Source organism: Balaenoptera physalus, assembly GCF_965194825.1.
Source record: "Balaenoptera physalus genome assembly, chromosome: 7".
Classification (NCBI taxonomy): domain Eukaryota; kingdom Metazoa; phylum Chordata; class Mammalia; order Artiodactyla; family Balaenopteridae; genus Balaenoptera; species Balaenoptera physalus.
The window spans coordinates 42,563,441-42,587,082 of record NC_138886.1 but is presented as its reverse complement, the minus strand read 5'-3'; the positions used below and the strand labels follow the sequence as shown (position 1 = coordinate 42,587,082).

At 43.1% G+C, this 23,642-nt stretch overlaps 1 protein-coding gene across 1 annotated transcript in view; it reads right to left on the bottom strand.

The window, feature by feature from the left end:
• GNA14 (G protein subunit alpha 14) overlaps positions 1-23,642 on the bottom strand; it is a 194,801-nt gene that overhangs the window by 169,526 nt on the left and 1,633 nt on the right. The window lies entirely within an intron of this gene.

The window sequence follows — 23,642 nt, the reverse complement described above, 5'->3', positions numbered from 1 at the left end:
GGCTCATACAGACAGAGATATCAAGTGACATGCTGGGAAGGCACTAGTAAGAAATCAGAATAATAAGTGATTTACTGATGAATCCTAAAAACAGAAACCACTGTAAATCAATGAGCAGGGAGAGTGGCTTGATAGAAGCACTGTCTGAGGCAGAAGATTCAAGTAAGTATGTATGGGAGTTGATATGGCATAGTGAAGGTTCTTGAGGAGGGCATAGTGGGCCAAACTTGTTCAGACATATCTTAATGCAGATTAACATCATCTGAGCCTCACACACCTGAACGTGGTATAAAGAATGGCTGGCAAAACCAGAAGAAGGTTTCCCAGGGAGACCAACTCCAAAGACCCTCATGAAATTTTCTGACTGTTTAACATCTCTCCAATGCCTGCTTCCTGTTCTATATTCAGTTATTAGGGCTGCCATAACAAAATACCACACTGGGTGGCTTAAACAACTGGGTGAAATTTACTTCTCATGGTTCTGGAGGCTGGGAGGTCCTGGTCAGTTTGGTTCCTGGCAAGAGCTCTCTTTCTACCTTGTAGATGGCTGCCTTTCTCACTGTATCCTCACATGGGGGAGAAAGAGACAGACAGACAGACAGACAGACAGATGGAGAATAAGCTCTCTAGTGTCTCTTTATAAGGGCACTAATCTCACTGGACCGGGGCCCCACTCTCATGACCTCATCTACCTCTATTTAACCTCCCAAAGGCCCATCTCCTAATGCCATCCCACTGGGGATTATGGCTTCAACATATGAATTGGGTGCGGCAGGGGAGGGGGCACACAGCCATGCAGTCTATAACATGCTCCTCTACACTCACAAACTTAAAGCTAAAAAGGCCATTTATTCATTAGTGCCAATAACTATATGAGTTTGATCAAGTGCAGGCAACCAAATAAACTACTTGTGATACATAATTCTGTTATAATATTATAGACCAGAGCAAAGAAAAACAATAATCATCTATTGGAAATATTTGTGAGATGTAAGAAGATTGGACTCTTGCTTGTAACGGTACAGAGAGGATTAACATCTGAATGCCACCCATTCTCCCCCTCTCACTTGTGTTAAAAAGGATTCTGGTTTCACTCCCTAAGCATTTTCTCCTCCCTCATCCTTCAAGGATGATTTTGCCCTTGTCAAACTGGAGGCTTAATAATGCAGAATTGGGAGGAAAGGAGGAAAAAAGAATAAGAAGTAAGTGGATAAAGACACACTCAGAACGAACCGCCTGGCTCAGGGCTTAGATCCAGTTACATTTGTTTTACTCTGCCTTATTCTCAAGTGTTTGTTTGTTTGTTTGTTTTCTCCTCAAGTGGTTTTAAGGCAGCTAGAAGACTGGGACTACAATGGTGGCTGTCAAGAACTAAGAAGGGTCTGGGATTTTACCCTACTTGCAAGTTAGCAAGTTAGCCTGCCACAGTTTTCACAGATGCTGGGAGGAGGCATGAAACTCCAGGGTCAGAGACAAAGGACTTTATTACAAAAAGCACTGAAAGAAGCATAAGCACCAGAATATTTGTATCAGTTCTTCTGCCCCAACATCCCAAGGGAGCTATGTGGATGGGCCCAGATGGATGCCTGAAAGCTCTGTGGTTTCATTACAGGAGAGGAACTCTAAGCTTAGGAAACCTGAATCTTTTTGAGTGGGCAGTAAGCAGGCCTGCCCTTTACTCTGGAGAAAGACACTATCTTCCAAGACCATTATACCAACATCCTTGAAAAGAAAGTCCAAGGAAAGGACAGTTAGTGCCTTGCTTCCAAGACATTCAGAAACACGAGAGGTCCGTGAGAAATTACCTCCCAACAATGGCCATGGAGGTGGAAAACAGATTTCGGACAATGAATCTCCCTTGGCTTTAATGGTCCTCCTTTGTACTGCCCCCTTTCCAGCCCCTCTCTTGCACACACACGTGATCTCCAGAGAAAAAGAAGGAAGCACAGCCAAGGCAATGAAAATTATAACTCATTTTTCTGCAATTGGTGGATTTTAGTAACTTGTCCTTCTTGATGTACCCACCACAGCCTGCTGCTGAAGTTAAAAATGGAAAAGACTATTTTGAGTAATCCAAACAGCATTTATCCTTTAAATTTCTACAGTGAGCTGCCATTGTGGACACAAATCTACTCAGAATGCTCTCATAATCTGGAAGTTTCTAAACTTCACGTGCCCCCAAAATGCAAAATACGAAGACCTACGATCGAGGCTACAACTTAAAAAACATCTACATAAGAAAAAGCTAGAGAGGAAACAACAGGTAATATTCTCACTGATAATAGTATCAACAAAAGAGTTATTATTTAATGGACATAATAAACCAGAAGCTATGCTAAATATATATATTTTTTTAAATTTTACAAATAAGAAAGTAAATAGAGTCCTAAAAAATCAAGTTACTCATTAAGGGTCATATAGACAGTAAGTGACAATTGGAGTATAGACACCAAAAACTGAGTTCTTCCACAGTCTACCAATTTGCCTCTGACAGGAAAGAAAAAGTAAGATCATACTCATTCAAGAACCAAAATCAAAATCTTCACCAAAAGACCATGACTGGCAGGTAATCAAAGTGAGACAACCATGGAAAAGGTCTTCCCCCAAGATCCTGTTCCAGACATCATTCCTACCAACCTGGGATGGTAGGTAGCTCCAAACACCGTCCATATCTCCCAAATACCTCTACAAGGACTCTCATGTTCTTTGAGTCAGAAACCAGGCAAAATGGGAAATAAATAAATAAAACTAAAAAGCAAATACCAAAATCTAAAATGCAAACAAATACGAAGACACAGGGCAAAAGAAAGGAAGACAAAGACTCGCTCATTCATAAGCTAAACTTGTAGAATCTGAACTGGCTTCAGGAAAATTCTACCGTAATTTGGTATGTGCTGATGATTTGCCACTAAATTGTTCCCAATACTTTATCTCCCTTTCTGGTTGCCAAAGCAGCATCGTTAATAGTTTAATCCTGTTGTAAAACACACTGAAGATGAGAGGAATATATTCACTAGGGCTAGCAGCTGTTTCTCCCACAGTGTGTGGAAAGAAACAGCAGCTAGTAGAGTGGTTAGTCAGTGAGAGTAGCAGAGAGGTTACTGCTGTACTTCCTGCTTGGAAACAGAGTGTATTAGTCACAGTAGGCTAGGCTCTGTTGCAGTAACAAACAAACAAACAAAAAATCCCATAATCTCAGTGACTTGACACAATGAAATTTAGTTTTTACTCATGCATACAAAGTCTAACGCACGTGCTCATGGTTGAGCAGCTTTCCTCTAAGTGGTAACTCAGGTCACAAGGCACTGTTTATCTCGTAGCCATACGTTCTGCAACTAATGGCTTCAAAGATGACCACAGGAAATAAAGAGGATTGTGAATGGGAGGTTTTTTTTATGGGCCAGATTTACTACTGCCAAATAGGTGATACTCGCCTAAGCAGAAAAAGAGAGAAAACTGTAAATAAATCTCCCTTAAGATGGATTTCCCTTTAATGACTTTAAAAAAATTATCTCCTAATGTCCCAATTAATACACGGAAATAGTGCGCAGCACATCCACCCACATTCCAATGACCAAAATGAGACATATGTCCCATCCATCTCATTGTCACTGTCACACAGGGGTCACCCAAACTACTCTGGGTCCTCAGTTCTTGGGACATCTGGGTCAGAGGCCCATGTCTTTGTGTTTTCAGTGTATTTCCTCAATAAGTCCTGGGGCCCGAGGCAGCTCAGCTTTGACATTGTATCACATTCACATAAACACAGTGAGGCAACTAACACCTGTTTCATTTTCCAGTTCTTTCTCAACATTTATAAAGTACCAAAGGGGAGGTATATTGTTAATTTTCAAAATGTTCTCTCATCACTGTTCCTCTGAATATCTTCCACACAGAAAATGTTCTCTGAAATTCTCCTAAACTGAAATCTCCCTCCCAAAAAGCCCCCTGCCATACAGCCCATGGCTTTTCTCTGTCTTTCCTCTTCCCCACTTCAGTTCTGCATTATACCATCAACTTGGCCTGCCTTGCTTCTTTAGCATTCTCTCGGCATCATCCACTGCCTAGATGCTCCCAGGGAAAACTACTGGCTGACCTAGTAAAAAACGTCTTGTCCTCAAAGAAAGAGCCGGCGGTGGTAGATCGCAAATACTCCCACAATCATAATTTACTGTAAATGCCAAAAGCATTTAAAGCAGCGGAAGCCAGCTTGCCTCCTAAATGGTCATAAACTTGGAAAGACCGGGAGGGTGGGGGGTTAAAAGTCTAATTTAACCAAAAATCCACTTATATTTGTCAATCTTACTCTTCTCTGTACCCACAGTTCTTGGCACAGAGAAAGTTCTCTACTGTCTGTGGAATAAAGGCAAATGGATTTGTGGCTGAAACAAATGTGACTGGAGCACCATCGTTGAACCTTGACCCAGTAAGAAATGTGATGGCCGCTTGAGTCCATCAGTCTCCAAATTAGCCATCAACTTTTAGAGAACTCTCCCAGCACTTCTCAGAAATTATCCCAAGTTAATCGGGATGTCTGGAGAGAATGGTTTTTAAGCCATTAAAGGGAAATCAATCTTAAGACACACTTATTTATGGTCTAGATATGGCAAGTGCCTTCTCTCTTTGTCTCCTTATTTTAAGTACCACTGACATGGCAAGGTCCTGATCAGTTCTCTTACCTCCAGGAAAACTTTCCCAAGCCCAGCCCTCAGGAAACAGCACTTTTGGCTCTTCCTTCACCAAGCCCTCAGCATGTGCTTCATCCAGCTGTAGATCACTCCATGTCTGTGTCCCCTCTCTAAGGAGACGGGACCCTCCGTCAGAGCAGGATGACCAAGAAGGAGCTGTCCACACTCTCCCTCAACCCAAGTCCCTTCACCAACCTGTTTATCGGTCATGCACAGTCTGTACTCAGAACACCCCCAAACTCAATGTTGGTGGTTGAAAATGATGTAAAATTATATATTATTATATATAAATTATATATAAAAATTATTGCACATTATATATACCATTTTTACATATGTGTGTATATATATTTATTTAAATTATGAGTGAAGGATTTTATCATATCTAAGGCTTCATTTTGCATGCAAGCCCTCAAAGTACAACAGAATCATCAGTTTTGCTTTTGTTTTCATTTTTTAATCAGAGAGAGCTCAAAGTATAAAAGATAACGTGGAGTCAAAAGGAGAGAGCAAGATCTTCTCTTGTTTCAGTGTAGTAACTCAGATATTTCTTCTCCTGGTCTTGGAACCAAGATAAGTTTGGTTTATGGTATAAATGTGAAATAAAGGATTAAAGGGTCTGTCTGAAATCTCATAGTTCTTGGCCACAGGGTAAGACAAGACGGGGAGTGCCCATCTGTAGTATTCATGCTGGGATGTAAGTAAAGCATGTCAGGCCTTGTCAACCCAGACAATGGTTACTGTAAAATGTGTTGTGCAGTGTTCGTGGAATAGTCATGTAGAATGGAAACATAATTCATGCAAGAGATCAAGGACATCAACATCCTGAATTATTTGCAAGAGACTGGTCCATGAAGGTGACTCTTCCTAACTTCACATGGCTTGGTCATGGCTTACCCAGGGGTAGAACCATAAGTTATACTCAAAATATTTAACAATGCTTATGGCGTGGCATGGGCGCTGACCAATCAGAACAGATGCTGGTCCACTCTAGTGGCTGGAATGGAGCCAAGGAAGCTAATCTCTGTGTGAGGCATTACTTATTAGTTGCTAAGTACAGGGAGATGTGGAATATTCCAGAGGTGAGGCCCTGATGGCTAGGTTGACAACATCAAGAGGACTGAGCACTCAGGCTAATGGCTATTTACCAATTGGTACAGGAATATTTCAATATTTAACACCTTGTACCGGTGTGCAGGCTCAGCATCTGATTATTATTGCTGGTTACAGCTCTTTCCCAAGCACAGAACCAAGACCTGCAGCAATAAAAGGAAAATACTTCTTTATCTAAGTCATGATCCCTGGCCCTGTCACGTATATCACTATCCAGAGCTAAGCATCATCAAGGCCTCATCCTTATCCTGGGAAAAAAATTAGAGTCAGTGCCCAGATGAAACAATAACTCTACTTCCAGCTCTCTGTGTCACAGCAAAGTCCTCTCTCCAAATATCTAAGGTGAAGAGGATAAATCTCTCTAGCCTCAATTTTAATCCTGATGTCTACATTCATATGTAGACATCACTCTGAAAATGTCTACAACCAAAACTATTGATTCCCTGTCCCCCTCCCTGCTGCCAAACCCATCTTCCCTGTACTCTCTGCCACCTCAGTAAATGGCATTGCCACTGGCTGGGTCGGTCAAGCCAAAAGCCCAGGGATCATCCGATTCTGTCCTTGGATACCCCTGGGCCATTGATTAACACTTCCAATCAACTCTACCTTCAACACACATACGAAATCTAACCAATTCCGTCAACCTCCATCTCTCCTATGCCAGGCAAGTCACCAGGACAGATCACCTCAACAATTGCATAGATTCCTGATTGGTCCTCCTGCTTCTACTCTTACCAAATACAGTCTACTCTCTGTCCAGAAGTCCAAGTGTTCTTTTTAAAAAGACAATCAAATCACCTCTCTCTCTGCTAACCGCTGCTCTCCCCGGGCCTCTCACAGCACGTAAATTGAAATCCAAAACGCTGCTGCCCAGTCATGCTTCCTGTCATCCTCTCTCACTCAGCTCAGTGCCTTCAGCTCTGCCTCCAACCCGCTGAGCCCATTTCCACCTCAGGCTGTCTCCCCCGCCTAGAACACTCTGTCACTCCCTGGTCCCTGTTCTCTGGGTCTTCATGCAGATTGTCCCATCTCTCAACCCAACCTCCCCTCAACGGTCACCTCCTCAGAGAAGTCTTCCTTTCAAAACTAGACCCACTGATCCCCCAGGTCTCCACTCTCTAACCCCTCATTCTGCTTTATTTTTCTTCATGGTACTTGCCTAACTTAAAACCGTCCTACGTATCTATTTACTGTCTCACTACGGTGTAAGCACCAAGAGGGCAGAGGATTCAAATTGTTCTCTTCTCAGTCCCAGAGGCCTGGAACAGGACCTGGTTGACAGCAAACTTCCAGACATTTGTGGGGAAAATATCAATAATTGACTTTTAGTATTTTTTTTTTTACCCACTAAAGCACAGTTACTTTCTGAAAATCCCTCTTTGGTATGTATACACTATCTTGAAGTTACATTGCCTTTGTGAGTCTTAAGAATTCAACAGTGAAAAAAATTCTCTATGTTAGAATGCATTCTCCATGCTATTTAAGCAGGGAAGAAACAAGTCATCTCACAGTAAGCAGCTTAAGTGGTACAGGTGTTTCTCATCATAGATTCCTAGAATTTCAGAGCAGAGGTTTTAGTGATCATCCATCACCATGGTCTCATTTTACAGGAGCTCCCAAGGGTTCAGAGCTGTGCTGTCTAATATTATGCACATATTAAGCGTTCAATGACCCCATATGGTAGCCACTAGCCATATGGGGTCATTGAACACTTAATATGTGGATAATCTAAATTGAGATGTGCTGTAAGTGTAAAATATACACCAGGTTTCAAAGATTTAATATGAAAAAAAAATGTAAGATATCTTATTGATACATTTTATCGGCTACATGTTGAATGACTATATTTTGGCATATTAGATTAAACAACAAAATATATATATATAATACATATATATTAGTAAAATTAATTTCGCCTGTTTTTTACTTTTAAAAAAATGTGACTACTTGAAAATTGTAAATTATTGATACATGTGTGGCTCACATTTGCAATTCACATTCTATTCCATTACAGACCACTGGCGAGATTAGATGACTTGCCCAAAGTCTCCACTGCACTGTAACGGAAGACCCAGAATCGCGTGCCAAACCTCTGCCTCCACTCCGACTTCCTTCCACTGCCTAGTCCAACCATGGGTGTCCTACAGTGATTCTTCAGGTGATTCTTTAGGGTGATTCAGGAGCAGGAGAGAAGAGCCATAAGAAAAGTAAGGAACCCCTGGAATCAAACTGCCTGGTCAATCAAATCCCAGCTTCACATCTAGTAGTGAGTGACTTTGGGAAACTCATTTAATCATTCTTTACCCTCAGTTTCCTCATCAGTAAAATGGAAAAAGTATACTGCATGCTTCAATAACTTGTAAGGATGAAACGAATTCACAGATATAAAACCCTTATAATCATTTTTGACATATAAACAGTGTTATATAAGTTTACTGCCATTATTATTATTAAATGTTCATATGCTTTATAGTAAATTGAAGGCTAGAAAGTTTTTGGCTAATGACAAATAGTGTTAGTTCAGGAGTCATTTGAATTTATTTACTTGTTTATTTATTTTGTACACTACATCCCCATGACTTATTTATCTTATGCCTGGAAGTTTATACCTTTGGACCCATTTCACCTACCCCCCACCAGGAGTCATTTTTATGTCAACAGATATTTCTACAATCAGAAGTTCCAGTTAGATTACCAATTCAATACATTTCTGTCCCTGACAAACCTGTTCTGATATCCTGAGATTAACGCACAGGTGAAGTCTCATGTTACTTGAAAATTCAAACACAGAGAACAAAGGAATATGAAGAATTCTATTTCTGTCACTTGTCACCCAGGCAAACAGCAACCAGCTACTATTTCCTCAGTTATGCTGGAGGCAGGCACTAAACACACACACACACACACACACACACACACACACACACACACACACACACACACTTTCTGCCCCGAGTGATCAAGGTAACACTTCCACTAAAGCTGAAGAGTTACCACAGAAACTCAGAGCTGCTGAATCCAGCCTCTTCATTTTACCATTGAGGAGCCTCTACCCCTTTATGACTTGCCCAAGGTCACATTGCAAAATAGAAGCCATTCTGGGACCTACACCAAAGATTTCTGGCAATTATCCACAAGCGTTTAGACAACAACCAGCTTTTTCAGGTAGTCAAAAGTTGAAAAGTATTAAAGGGAAAAGCAATTCATTAAACAGGTGATTATCAAATGAAATAAGGAACTGTTTAGAATTCTGGAAAAAATACAAATCAGAAATAATATTTCTAATTATTGCTCTACCAGATGTCATAATATAAATTAAGGTATTCTTTGAGTTTTGTGAATCATAATAATTAAAAATAAAACCCTTTCGGTTTTGACCAGCATGATTCTCCTTAAAGAGCAAGATGACTTTCAACAGATTTTAGATGCTCAAAATGAACACTTTAAACAAATGAATATACTTTTGTTGGATAATAAGTTTTCTGGCCATTTTCTGGTTTGCACCAAGATCTAATTACATTGTAGACAGAACTGGTTTAATTCTCCTAAGGGCAAATTCAGATTGCCTTGTAAGTTCAAATTCTCTGGTGATAGTTGTGGTGGTGGTGGTGTGTGTGTATTTGTGTGTGTGTGTGTATGTGTACACACAAACTGGCTTCACTGGGGCCATGCCTAATTGATAGTCGCTACCTTTAGTGTCCAATCTTATCCTGATGAGCTTATGTCAAATAAACCAAAGCCGCCTCCTCATTTCTTCCACCAGTCTATCCTCAAACACAGACACAAATTAACTGAGGCAAGGCAGAAAAGACTTCCTCATTACCCTAAATGAACGGTAATTTGAAAATGGTCAGGGAAAGTTCCAGCAGGTTCCTCACCCATCAGCTACCTGTAGTCAGTCTGCAATTCCACAGTGACAAATACAAAGGCAGAGAGAAGATATTACATGGGGTGGTGATTCAGTCAACTTTTAGACATTTTAGACCAAGAAGAAGCATTTAAACCCAAACACTTGCTTTGAAGGCTTACAGTTGGTAGAGTTTTGGGTAGGCTTATGGTTTGTGACAAGGGCTTTATATTTAAAGAACAGGATGAAATAGGGTGAATTAACTCATTCTTAAATAGCTTAATGTTTCCATTGAAAGGAAAGAAACGTATAAACAATATTAGACTGATAAGATATGTTCAAACACAGAATATCAAAAGCAGAATAGAGACAAGCTTTAAGAAACAAACTGATAGCTCTCATCTCCTGAATCTGAGATCTAAGTTTTTCTTCTTTAAAGTTCAGTGACAGTAGGGACTTCCCTGGTGGTCCAGTGGTAAAGAATCTGCCTTCCAATGCAGGGGATGCAGGTTCGATCCCTGGTGGGGAAACTAAGATCCCACATGCTGCGGGTCAGCTAAGCCCGCTCACCACAACTACTGAGCTTGCACGCCTCAACTAGAGAGCCCGTGTGCCGCAAACTACAGAGCCCACGCGCCCTGCAGCCTGCACGCCAGAACTAGAGAAGAGAAAACCCACACGCCAAAACTACAGAGAAATCAGCACACTGCAACAAAGAGCCCATGAGCGGAAATGAAAGATCCCACATGCCGCAAGACCCAATGCAGCAAAATAAATAAATAAACTAATTAATTAATTATTTTTTTAAAAAGTTCAGTGATAGGGCTTCCCTGGTGGTGCAGTGGTTGGGAGTCTGCCTGCCAATGCAGGGGACACGGGTTCGAGCCCGGGTCTGGGAGGATCCCACATGCCGCAGAGCAACTAGGCCCGTGAGCCACATTTACTGAGCCTGCGCGTCTGGAGCCTGTGCTCCGCAACAAGAGAGGCCGCGATAGTGAGAGGCCCGCGCACCGCGATGAAGAGTGGCCCCCACTTGCCGCAACACTTGCCGCAACTAGAGAAAGCCCTCGCACAGAAACAAAGACCCAACAGAGCCATAAATAAATAAATAAACAAACAACAACAAAAGGGGAAGGAATAAGAAACAAATCAAGGGCTTCCCTGGTGGCACAGTGGTTAAGAATCTGCCTGCCAATGCAGGGGACACGGTTTGGGCCCTGGTCCAGGAGGATTCCACGTGAGGCAGAGCGGCTAAGCCCGTGCGCCGCAACCGCTGAGCTACTGAGCCTGCGCTCTAGAGCCCATGAGCCACAACTGCTGAGTCCCCATGCCACAACTACTGAAGCCCACGTGCCTGGAGACCGTGCTCCCCAAGAAGGGAGGCCACCGCAATGAGAGGCCTGCGCACCGCAACAAAGAGTAGCCCCTGCTCACCTCAACCGGGGAAAAGCCCGCAAACAGCAGCAAAGACCCAAGGCAGCCAAAAATAAAATAAATTAAATAAATTTAAAAAGAGAAAAAAAAAGAAACGAATCAAATATACGGTAATAATACTCAAGTTAAATTTAAGAATAGGTATAATAATCATGAGCAGCACTGAATTTTTTTGATGCTGTTAGTTAAAGCATTTAATCTGATACAAAGTAATCTGAATATTAGAGTTGTGATTAATTTACAGGAGTTAATAGTATAGATAATTATTTGACTTGATTACACTTAGAAATAGTATTTTATTACATTTAGAGACAGTATTTGACTGTTTAAAAGAATAAGATTAATTTAATCTATAACTTCAGGTTTATGAGATTACTGGAGTCACTTAAATGCTTAGCTTTTTCTTGCCAGCTTTGTCAGGGCGTTGATATATTTGAGGACACTCAAGATTTTTAAATGTGTTAATAGGTTTTTAAGTGTTTAAGGGAAATTTAATTATTTACTTCACTGAATTAATAAGTAGAGTTAACTTAGTAGTAAATTAAAAACTAATCAAATAATTAAGTGGGGCTTCCCTGGTGGCGCAGTGGTTGAGAATCTGCCTGCCAATGCAGGGGACACAGGTTCGAGCCCTGGTCTGGGAAGATCCCACATGCCGCGGAGCAACTAGGCCCGTGAGCCACAACTACTGAGCCTGCGTGTCTGGAGCCTGTGCTCCACAACAAGAGAGGCCGCAGTAGTGAGAGGCCCGCGCACCACGATGAAGAGTGGCCCCCACTCGCCGCAACTAGAGAAAGCCCTCGCACAGAAACGAAGACCCAACACAGCCAAAAATTAATTAATTAATTAATTAATTTTTTTTAAAAAACTAAAGCACTGGTAATATTTACCAATGGTTCTCATTCATTATTAAAAAAAAGAATTAAGTGAAAGGCATAGTTATTTTTATTAAAAAATTATGAGGTTTTTAAAAATTAAAATGGACATTGAAGGCTTAGGAAAACTAGGCTTTTACATTTCTCAACCTTGACAAACTCAATATCAAGTAAAACAGGCAGCTTCAAATGTTTATTTGCTCACAAAAAAAAGCCCCTATCAAATATCTGAAAAGTCAACTGCAGAAAATACAAGTATGCCATATATCACTAGAATGTCCGGAGAATGAGAGACCCGGATATGGTATTGACTTCCAACCAGCCAAGATCCTCATCATGTTGGATATTAGACACCCCTCCCCCAAACATATTACATTCTGACTTTTCTGCCTTTGGATGCAAATCCATATGATTGGGAAAGAACCCCCAGATATATTGGGAGTTAAAAAGCTGAGTGCAAAACAGAATGTATAATATTTTATTAGCTAGGATACCAGTTTAGCTGCTATTGAAAAAGGGTCCCCCCATCATTCCTAGCTCAGGGCTAGTATGGCACCTTCATAGTATCAGGGATACAGGCCTTTTCTACCTTGTTGCTTTTTCATCCTCAACACCCAACTTCCATCTTATGGGGAAAAGATGGTTGCTCTAACTGCTACCACCAAATCAGCATTCTTCTCTAGAAGGGAAGGAGGCCCCTTTCCTTTTAAGGTCACAACTCAGAAATCGCCTATATGACTACAGTTTACATCCCATGGGCTATAAACTTAGTCAAATGACCACACACCTAGCAGCAGGCAAACTGAGAAATATAGTCTTTACCTCCGGGTCATGTGTCAAGATATTACCTTATTACAGAAGGAGGAAAGAAGATATTCAGGAGACTGCTAGCAGTCTTTGCTACAAATATGTCACTCTTTAAGTTAAAAAAATTTTTTAAATATTCAGGGTATTCACTTTTGTGCATAAAAAAATATGAAAACTTAGGAAACAAATAAGATGCATGCAATAAATCCTTGGTTCCAGAACATCAGCCCACAATCCAGTGTCAGTATGTAACGAAGTTTTCATTAGTCCAAAAGTGAAAGTTTAGTATGGACAAATAGTCATAAATGTATATTTATTCAATTTAAAGTATCGTCTATTAAGAATAAGCCCTTTCCGGGCTTCCCTGGTGGCGCAGTGGTTGAGAGTCTGCCTGCGGATGCGGGGGACACGGGTTCGAGCCCTGGTCCGGGAGGATCCCACATGCCGCGGAGCAACTGGGCCCGTGAGCCACAATTGCTGAGCCTGCGCGTCTGGAGCCTGTGCTCCGCAACAAGAGAGGCCGCGATAGTGAGAGGCCCGCGCACCGCGATGAAGAGTGGCCCCCGCCTGCCACAATTAGAGAAAGCCCTCGCACAGAAACGAATACCCAACACAGCCATAAATAAATAAATAAAATTAAAAAAAAAAAAGGGCTTTATTTAAAAAAAAAAAAAAAGAATAAGCCCTTTCCACTATTTGAAGTTAAAATATCCTTTCATTTATGCAATTATATTGATACTAAATGGCAATACATTTTTTCATTCAGCAAATGTTTCTGGAAGAAGCAGGCACTATATAAGATCTTGAGGACTCACTGGTTCTAATAATCCCTACACTCAGCAGATATAGAGTCTAGCGGGGAAGATGAAGAGTACCATATTAGAAATAGAGTTTCAAACCATGATGACTACTATTTTAGAAAAGAAATATAGAATAGGCTATGGGAGGATATTCTGGGGGGACTTATTTTGGATCAGGGAGTCAGTGAAGGCTTCCAGGAGGAAGGGATATTTAAGATGCCTTCTGAAAATGAGTAGCAGTTAGCTAGAAGACTAGTAAGGACTCATGTTGAAGGCAGATGATTGGCATGTGCAGACATCTAAAAAGGAAGCATCTGGCCCACCAAAGGTCCTAAAAGGAGGCTCTACAGCCAGAAGTGAGTGATCACAGGGAATAATGGCAGAGGGGTGGCAGGGGATGGGTAGAAGGTCTCACGGGCCGCGCATAGATTTTAGATTTGCATCCAAAGACAATGGGAAGACATAGAAAGGTTTTGAGCAGGAAAACAAGAATCCAATTTACATTTTTAAAAGGTCACTCTGGCTGCGTTGTGGAGAACGGACTCCGGGCTAGGGAGCAGTAGAGGATGAAGTAATCCAGACAAGAGTTGGGGTAAATACAATGGCAAGAAGCGGGCACAGTGGAGATTTGGCCTCTTGTAGTAGATTTGGGTGAGATGTTGGTTCTGGGAGACAGAAACAGGACCATGATTCAGAACCAGGGCTCTGGAGTCAGACTCTCTGGGTTCGAACCCTGGTTCTACCCTGGCTGGTGAACCTTGCTTTGGAGCCTCAGTTTCCTCATCTGTAGAATGGGGAGGACAACAGTCACTGCACCTCCAAGCACAGAGAGAAATAAATGAGATCATTCATTTCAAGTGCCCAGAATGATGATGGGATGTACACATGTTAATGTTTTATTATTATTATTACATTTCTAGTGTTAGGTGTAGTAGAAGAAAGATCAAGAAAGACTCTCTGGATTCTGGTTTGAGCACCCGGGTGGTCAGGGGTACCATTTGTTGAGATAAGAAAGATAGGTGGAAACGCATGAATCAGGGAGAGGTAAAGTGAAGACCCTTCAAGTTGGTTCAATGTGTTCCATTTTGGACATGTTAAGAAAGGAGTTGTTAAATGTGTCTAATATCACTTTTTAAATTGCTTTTTAGAGGAATATACTAAAATATTTTTAACATTCTCACTTGGTAAATTTTTCAAATGGATAATCCCATTTTGTTTACTTTCCCAAATTTTTAAAAACAAACTCAAAATTACAAAATCTGAAGACCACTGTTTTAAATAATACCAATTACAAAGATTTATATCAACAAACACAACATATTTACATGTGAAGCACATAATGTCTTGCCACTTCAAATATCCCCACTTAGCGTAGTATCAGATGCTTACTTCTGCCAGCTGCACAGAAAGAGGTCATTTTCCTATGAAATTTGCTCAGGTTATGGTGTGGCTCTTAACACATCAAACTAGGTCTTAAGCTTCAGAGGATTTAAGTCATTGTAATGACTGATTCTTTTAGAGCTTCCAAATTTCATATTCGTAAAATTAAGTGTGAGATGGGTCTCCAAAATCATGAAGTCTAACTCTTAAATACAGACAGAACTACTAGATGTTTACAAAAATTACATAAAGACCGAGATGAACTATGATTTTTTTTCAAATTATTTCAGAATAAAGCAATAGCGAAGAACAATTAGCAAATGTCTCAACTATAGTTCTGTTTACATATCAAAATCTTATCAAGTACCATTACTAGGAAAGAAGTACAAAGAATATATTTTTCCAAATATCATTTCACTTCTAGGAGCCAAGCTCAATTTTCTTATTCTGACACCACTAATCCAGGTATAAGCACATTCAAAATGAGTAATTAGCCCAGATCTTATACACGTAAAAAACAAACCAATTCTGGAATTTTCTAATTTGCCTTTCTTCAAGGCCCAAACCAGGTTTGTCTTCCTTCCATGAATGTTCCTACAGTGCCCCAAACAACAGAGACGACCAGCTCCTGTAAGAAATTCACACTACTCATCTGGTATTTCATGGAAACTACTATAGAGACAGAGAAACACATATTTATTCAACCAGTGTTTAAGCTAGGCTCTGTGCTCAACATTGTGGGTTCAGTGGTGAACAAAGCCGCCATAGAGTTCAAGGTCTCATGTGAAACTCTTCCTAGACTCAACCAATTGCCTGGATGTGGCCCATCCAAAATTATTCAGACACTGGAGCAAACAGTAGCATTTATCAGTGCTCTCACAACATTTTGTTGCTCTAATTTTCTTCTTAAACTTCTTTATATATAAAAGGCCCCCTAATCTAGGAAGCGACTCTTTTTAGAGTTTCATGGAATAAGATTACTTGAACTCAGTGGGCTGATGGCAATATAACAGAGGCTTCTTTTCCAATCTAATTTCAGCACTTAATCAGTTTTACGAAATTGAATTCTTTGTCAATAATTGGGACAGTTTTGCTTTGTTTTAAATGTGTACTATTAGAGGGAAAAGAGGAGAAAAACAACCTTATATCCTTGATTTCAAGATTTATTGCCACACAAATTAACATTCTCAAGGTCAAGATGCCTTTGCATTGATGTGTATATTTCCTACAGTGTTGTAAATGAAAATCTGTTTTCAAATCAATGGCATATCTTAGAATGGATGTTGCCTTAGAAATGAAATTCAATATGAAGACTCGGTGACTTAATGAAAGAATGGGCTGGCAACTAAGAGACTGGACTCCTCACTATGGCTTACTGTCAGTTAGCTACGGCCTACAAGCCCTGTGACATCTGCTGAGTCTCTCCAGTCCTCTGGACCTTTGCTACCCCATCCATAAAAGTTTGCACTTGTGTTTCTCAAACTCTGTGGTTAAGGGACCAGTTTTTAAATTTTCCCATTCAGTTGCAGACTGTTACATCAATGAAATACAATAAAAATACCCTCTGATGCCACAGCAATGTTAAATTGCTATAAAAGTTTCTAGATGCTTATTCTTGATTTCTGTACTTGTCTTACATGCACACTGGCCCGGGACCCACAACTACTTTTTGAGTGGCATTGACCTGAACAAATAGGATTTAGACTGCTAGGTACATTAGATGATGATTCTGCAAATGATTTATCACCTCCATTTATCTCCTTTTGTTTAGTAATACAATTAGCTTATATTTCCCAATTACATAGTAGCTGAGCAACAGAAAAACATCCTGGGGATGAGTTACTCAAAATGAAGGTGCTATTCATGGCAGGTTCAAGACAGCAGTGGCAGAGTTAATCCATCTGTGGGTCACTGACAACTGACTGACCATACAAAAGATGCCTTTCAAACAAAATAATATAGATAAATGTTCTCTTTTCCTCTCATTCATTAAAAAAGTACAAAACATGAGAATGTATCAGTTACGTAGGAAAGAAAACAAAACTTGAGAACCAGGAATATTACCCTTTGGATGGAAATACCAGCCAATGTTCCATAGAGGGTGAACTTTCAAAGAGCAGACTGATGCATGGTGGCTCACGCTAAAATATGTTTCCTCCGCCCCACTTTGTCCAGAATGGAAAGGTAACTACTTAATGGTTATTGGCCATAAAACCATTGCAATCTACAGGAGCGCAACTTTTGGAGTTGTACATCAAAGTGCAAGGGTCCACGCAAATGCACACACTGTTGCTTTTGTAAGGACTCTTGCCAAGGTAAGACATACATGCACGCGTGCCTGCTCTTCCTCTTTGCCCAGCAACCCGGCACCTGAGGACAAAGGCTAAACAATCGCTACAGATTACCCAGCTCACACTCTGAAGACCCTTCATCAAGTTGGAGAGGGAAAGACGGCTTCAACTTCAAGAAATAGAGCATCCGCTAGGCAGGTTGATCCCAGGGGCCTCCTAGATATCTGCTGTTAAGAGAAGGATATCTGCCTTAGAGCCTAGGGCAGCAAGCAGAGGCTGGCCAGTCCTGAGCTGCAGGCTAATGCTATAAAACAGGTTCTCCAACTTATGTATATCAGGGTCACCTGGAAGCCTTATTAACATACAGCCTGCGGGCCCCACTCCAGAATTTGGTTCAGAAGGACATGACGGGGACTGAGACTCTGTATTTCCAACAAGTTCCCCGGGCTGCCACTGCTGGTCCTGGGAACACACTTTGAGAACCACTGGTATAAACCAGCTGATGACAGAATGGAAAAGACCTCAGAGGTCGCCTGATCCAAGCCTTTCATTTTACAGGTGAGGCTCCTGGGGTTCAAAAGGGAATGTCTTGCTCATGGTCATATACCCACTACTCAGGGGCTACGTCCACCAAAACAAAAACAAAACAAAACAAACCACTCAGGTCTCCAGGGCCTTAACGTGCTGTTCCCTTCCAAAGTCTAAGTTATGGGACTTCCCTGGTGGCGCAGTGGTTAAGAATCCGCCTGCCAATGCGGGGGACACGGGTTCGAGCCCTGGTCCGGGAAGATCCCACATGCCGCGGAGCGACTAGGCCCGTGCACCACAAGTACTGAGCCCGCGAGCCACAACTGCTGAGGCCCACACGCCTAGAGCCCATGCTCTGCAAAGGGAGAGGCCGCAGCGGTGAGGAGCCCACGCACCGCAGCAAGGAGTGGTCCCCGCTCGCCACAACTAGAGAAAGCCCGTGCGCAGCAACGAGGACCCAACGCAGACAAAAATAAATAAATTAAAAAAAAAAAAAAAAAAGATTCTAAGTTATGACCACACATCCGGTCCCTGCTCTCTGAGAAGGGGCACCAGTGGGGACTTCATGTTGTTGACTCTCCTATCTCCATACCCTTCTGGGAACTGCATGCTACTTCCATCAGTGACCTTGTAACCGAGCCCAGACGGGGTTGGCAGCACAATGGGAACGATTTCTTGCCTAGATTTTACACTCACAAAGGCTGGCTCCAGAGAGCATGCTCTCACCACTACACCTTCCTGCCTCTCCCCCCAGCTCTCTGGCAGTTGGGCACAATCAGATGGCCTGAGGTTTTGAAAAGTGACACAGAGCAGCAGGAGACAGTCACAGATGATTTGCGGCTCTCACGTGGAGGTAAGCATCCAGGGCACCCTCAGCGACCCTCAGCTCGGGGTGACGAGTCTCTGGCTGCGTGCTTGGCAGTCTGATCTGACCCCAATGTCAAGACTACCTTGGATCCTGCCCTTTGGTTTGGCCTGCTCTCCAATCCCTATCAATTCTATGAGCTTCCTGCTTCCCCGCCAACAAATTATTCTTCGGCTTAAATGGTCTGCAACCAAGAACCCTGCCCAATGTGATAAGCCATTAATTTACCCAGCAGCCAAGTGCTGCAATGAAAGCAGGGCTCTGCAGAGGGTCCTGCCGTGCTTTCCACTTTCAGAGCCCTGGGATTTCGGCTGGTACGCTTCTGATTCCTTGGGCAGTGTTTACAGCAGTGGCTGCCGCCCTTGCAGAGAGCCGGACCCCAGGCCACCTGTATTCAGACGAAGCCACGTCTGTGCTGTGTGTCTCCCAGACAAAACTGATTGATCCAGGAGCGCACCCTCACCCACACGGGGGACAGAGACAAGAAAGGCGCAGGAGGCTCTAGAGCTCCAAAGGGGATGGAGCCAAGTCATGTTGGTGGCCGTGGAGAAGGGCCCCAGGAACGCCCTGGCACTTGCTTTCCCGCTTTTTACTATTTGATCCTTTTCATTTCATGAGATGCCCTGGTAAGAATCCTTCCAATAAAGTCCCTCTTTTGCCTGAATTTCAATCTCTGCCTTTAGTAACACAATAGCTTGGCTACACTGACTTGCTGACACCCCTCTGTATGTCTTCTCAATCCAGCCATCTCCCTCCCTGCAACCCCACACATGGGGTTTCTTACAAGGACACTTTTCTCTTGTGATTCACGTATCACAGAAAAAAAGAAAATAAAAAGGTGATACAGACTAGAAGCCATCTTTTTTTTTTTTTTTTTTTATCTTTTACGAAAAAGAAAACCTTTGAGGACTAAGTCTTTTTTTTTACATTGTTTTTCGTCAAACTTCACTGGTAGATTTTTCCATTTTAAATCTGCTCACAGCATTACAGCCTCAAAATTTTCATCCTCCGACTCAGTGCTTTAGAGATGTGGTTCTTCAGGTGCTTAGATACTGGTGATTGATTTGAATTAGGGGACTTGATATCTTTGTTTCAAGTGGCTTAAACATCTTAGAAAAAAGGGTGCAGTTCTCTACTAAAAGTGATCAAGGCCCTGCAGTGAAATTACTTATTCCTGGACTGGGAAGAGTGGTACGAGGTGAGCCTGGAGCATGTAGTTATGCCAGAAGAAAGTGCTCCAAAAACGATGGGGGCGGAACACAGGAACCACTGCACAAATCGGGTACCGTGCCTGGCACTCTGGACTGAACAAAGCCAAGAGGAAGGAACATGAGCATATTTACCATTTCGCTCCTTCTCCTCCTCACAAAGCAAGAAAATTCTGTCAGTTTCTACCGAGAAACCCATACTGTCTATGCCATTCCCTCTAATAGACTTCCAGCCCAGGAACATGACAGTGAGTTCTAAAATGGAATTTTGTTATAACCAATGCAATAAAGCTTCGGGGGACTCAGATTTTTCAACTTTTTAGTGTTAAGGAGAATAAGCGATTTTAAAGTCAGCTTAAGGTTCAGAAAACAGTAAGGCGAACTCAAGGTGAAACATTTTTGTTAAAGCACGACCAGGACAACTTACACAAAGTGCTAGAGACCTACAAGTGGTCAACTAAAATGGAAATGACACCTCACTGGTGACTAAAAATGCTCAAAAACAGTGTGATGCTAGCTGACACTTACAACTGCCAGACAGAGCCGAGAGAAGTCAGTCCACAATTAAGAAAGGGTAGGGCTTCCCTGGTGGCGCAGTGGTTGAGAATCTGCCTGCCAATGCAGGGGACACGGGTTCGAGCCCTGGTCTGGGAAGATCCCACATGCCGTGGAGCAACTAGGCCCGTGAGCCACAATCACTGAGCCTGCACGTCTGGAGCCTGTGCTCCGCAACGAGAGGCTGCGACAGTGAGAGGCCCGCACACCGCGATGAAGAGTGGCCCCCGCTCACCGCAACTAGAGAAAGCCCTCGTACAGAAACAAAGACCCAACACAGCCATAAATAAATAAATAAATTTTTTAAAAAATTTTTTTAAAAATTAAAAAAAGAAAGGGTAGAGCCAGGGTTTGAACCCAGGCAGTCGGGCCTAAGAACCTAGGTTTTAATCCCTATACCAGCATAACTTAAATACCAATTCCCCAGTACACATTCCTTCCAGACAGTTCCAAGATGAGGTCTGCATCCAAAATTAAGCCATCAGAGTTGCTGGAGACCCTCAACCCAATTAACAAGCAACACTTTCCCAAGCCTCATTCCACACCAAAAACCAATAAAAGATCACATTTCTCGCCATTTAATTGCTATTGTCCAGACACTTTCTTCCTATACTGAGTGGTGCTCATGAGGGTTCTTATAAGGAATTTCTTTCTACTAAATTCAGCCGTCTCCTTTATTTCCCCCCATCTCCTTCCACTGAGAGAGCACCAAGCTGACATCTTGCGAATACCAGCCCCAAACAGACAGCAATTTTTATCTTTCCCTGCGGACACTGACCCATGCTTTTATTAAGCACAGACGGGATACTGCCCCACTGAATGCACTTTGGAAACATCCTCAAATCATTTAGTTGCAACAGCATGCTTCCTTGTCAAAGAGTTGGTGGCCTTTCAGGTCATTCCATGCTCCACACAGGATCCTCAATTCCCATTTGCAAAACAGAGTTTTCACCTGAGGTATCCAGGCAGCAGATCATCTAATGCACCCATTATAAAGGCTCGGGTGTTTTTTTTTTTTCTTCACTCAAACTGCAAGACTTTAGACAAAACAGCATTCCCTGATTCCTTTATCTTTGGCGTCACCTCCTCCTCCTCTATCTTAAGAAATCCAAGTGTGACCTGCTCCCTTACAGAGTAAAAGAAACCAGAGGTTTCAAAGTCCATCCTTGGGACTGTAGACGATTCCATGTGGTATGGAAACTTTCTAACAGTTTCTGAGTGACTAGCAGTGAGACGGTGTGCTAGTCACAGCTGGGCACGATGAAAAGGGGGATCCTGGAAGGTCAGGCAGTGCTGAGAGGGGCAAGGGTCTGGCGGGTACAAAGAAGGATTCTAATCACCTGGATTAAGTATAACTTCCAGGGAAAACATACCTACAAACATTCCTACCCTAGTTTGAGCGTGAGTAAATCCAAGCATTTTACTCGGAACAGGCTTATCACCAATGCAGAATGGCTCAGCTTACTGCTTAATTTTCATTTGTCAAGCTCCTGTTATATTCCAGACACTGAACTTCACACACTGACACAGATCAGAGTATTTCACAATGAAAGAGGGTTCAGCCTGTCCTTGAAAAGAAAAAGTATGCAGCTAAAGCCAGGCCCGCCCCTAACCTCTGGGGGGCCCCCGGGCAAGAGGACAATGAGGGCCCACATAATTACTTTAAACTGCTATCCTCTAGCAGACTGTCACAGAATCCTCCTTCGTTGACATATGAAGCTTTATTAACAACCTGGAATGCCAGGTACAATTACAATTCTCAGACCCCTCAGAGTTCTGGGCCAGGTATGAGAGGGCAGCCCCAGCCAATGGACAGAACCCCCACCCAGGCTCCACCTCTCCTCCAGGAAGGAAGGCCTCTTGGGCACACCTGTAGGCCCTCAGCCCACATTTCCAGGCTCTTCCACAACCCCAGTACAACTGCCCCATTAGGCACTCCTCAGGGAGGGGGTCTGCTCCCCCTACTTGCACAGAGCAGGCTTGGGGTCTTTGAATTCCCTATTTCAATGGGGGTCTGGGGTGCGGTGGGCAGTGTGGACTCTGGGTGGGCAGTCGGGTCCGCCTGCAGACACCTAGCCCAGTGGGGAGGGGCACAGCCTGGGGAAGGGCAGACCCTGCCCCCCTAAACCCAGGGAATAATTACACAGGGGTTCCCTTGCCCAGGTCCGAAGGCAATACTGACAAAAAGCCTTCTCTATTTTCTTCTAGCTAAATGGACTTTTCTTTCTTTGAAGCTTTCTGGGAGGCTGACTCCTTATATTAAAGATGAATAAACTGGTATAAGAGAGGATTCCTATCTGGAAGAGATGAAAGAAAAAGTTGAAATATTTGCAACTCTCTAGAAAGATATGATAGCTGCTACCCTGGTCTGAAAGAAGGAAAAGGTAAATATTCCTCAAACAGCAAATGGACTGAACAGGGTTCTATAACGTCAGAAGAGAAGGGATTCTGCCCTACGGCATATTTGGGGCAAACCTTAACATTCTCTTTCCGTTTTTGAAAGTGGGCGTCCCACCTAGGCCTGTGCGGAGGCCAAAATGAGCCGACGAAGAACTAGCCAGCGCGGCTGGGGCAGCGGAGTCCCAACCCTAAGAACAAGCATACGAGCACACAGCTGAGTGGATCTGAGCTAGGGAGGTGTGGGCCTTCGGCAAACAGGCCTTCCCAAAGGGACCCCCGGGAGGCAGGCGGGACAGTGGTTAAGGCTTGGGCTTCACCCCGACGACCGACCCGGTATCTGCTGTGCCTTTTCTCAGTCAGGGCAAGTTCGCCAACTTTCCGTCCTCCGTTTTTAATTCTCTAAAACGGAGAAATCACCTGCTCGCATCACTGCGCGGTGACGCCCACAAGGACTTAGCGCAGTTCCACACTTCGTTAGCTCTCGGTCCCCCGTGCTTGTTTCGACCTGAGACCGCAGGAGGCAGAGCTAGCGCTGAACCCAAGATGGGGATCAAGCAGCTCCCCAGCACCGACCCCCAACATCCAAGATACGGTTCTGCAGAGGCTGTAGGGCGCTGGGGACTGAGGGGCGGGGTGGATGAGGCTTTAGGGAGAGAGGCAGGCCACAACGGGGAAAGCAGACGGGGGTCGAATGTTACATCTCAGCCCTGTTTGGGAGTAACAAAGGGGGTGCCTTCGAACGCCGCCCAGCTGGAAGTGCAAAGGACGGGCCTAAGGGCCCAACTTGCTGCCCTCCGCGAGGCCCCGGGGAGGCGGAGGAAGCTGCGCTGCACCCCGCTCGGCTCCAGGTC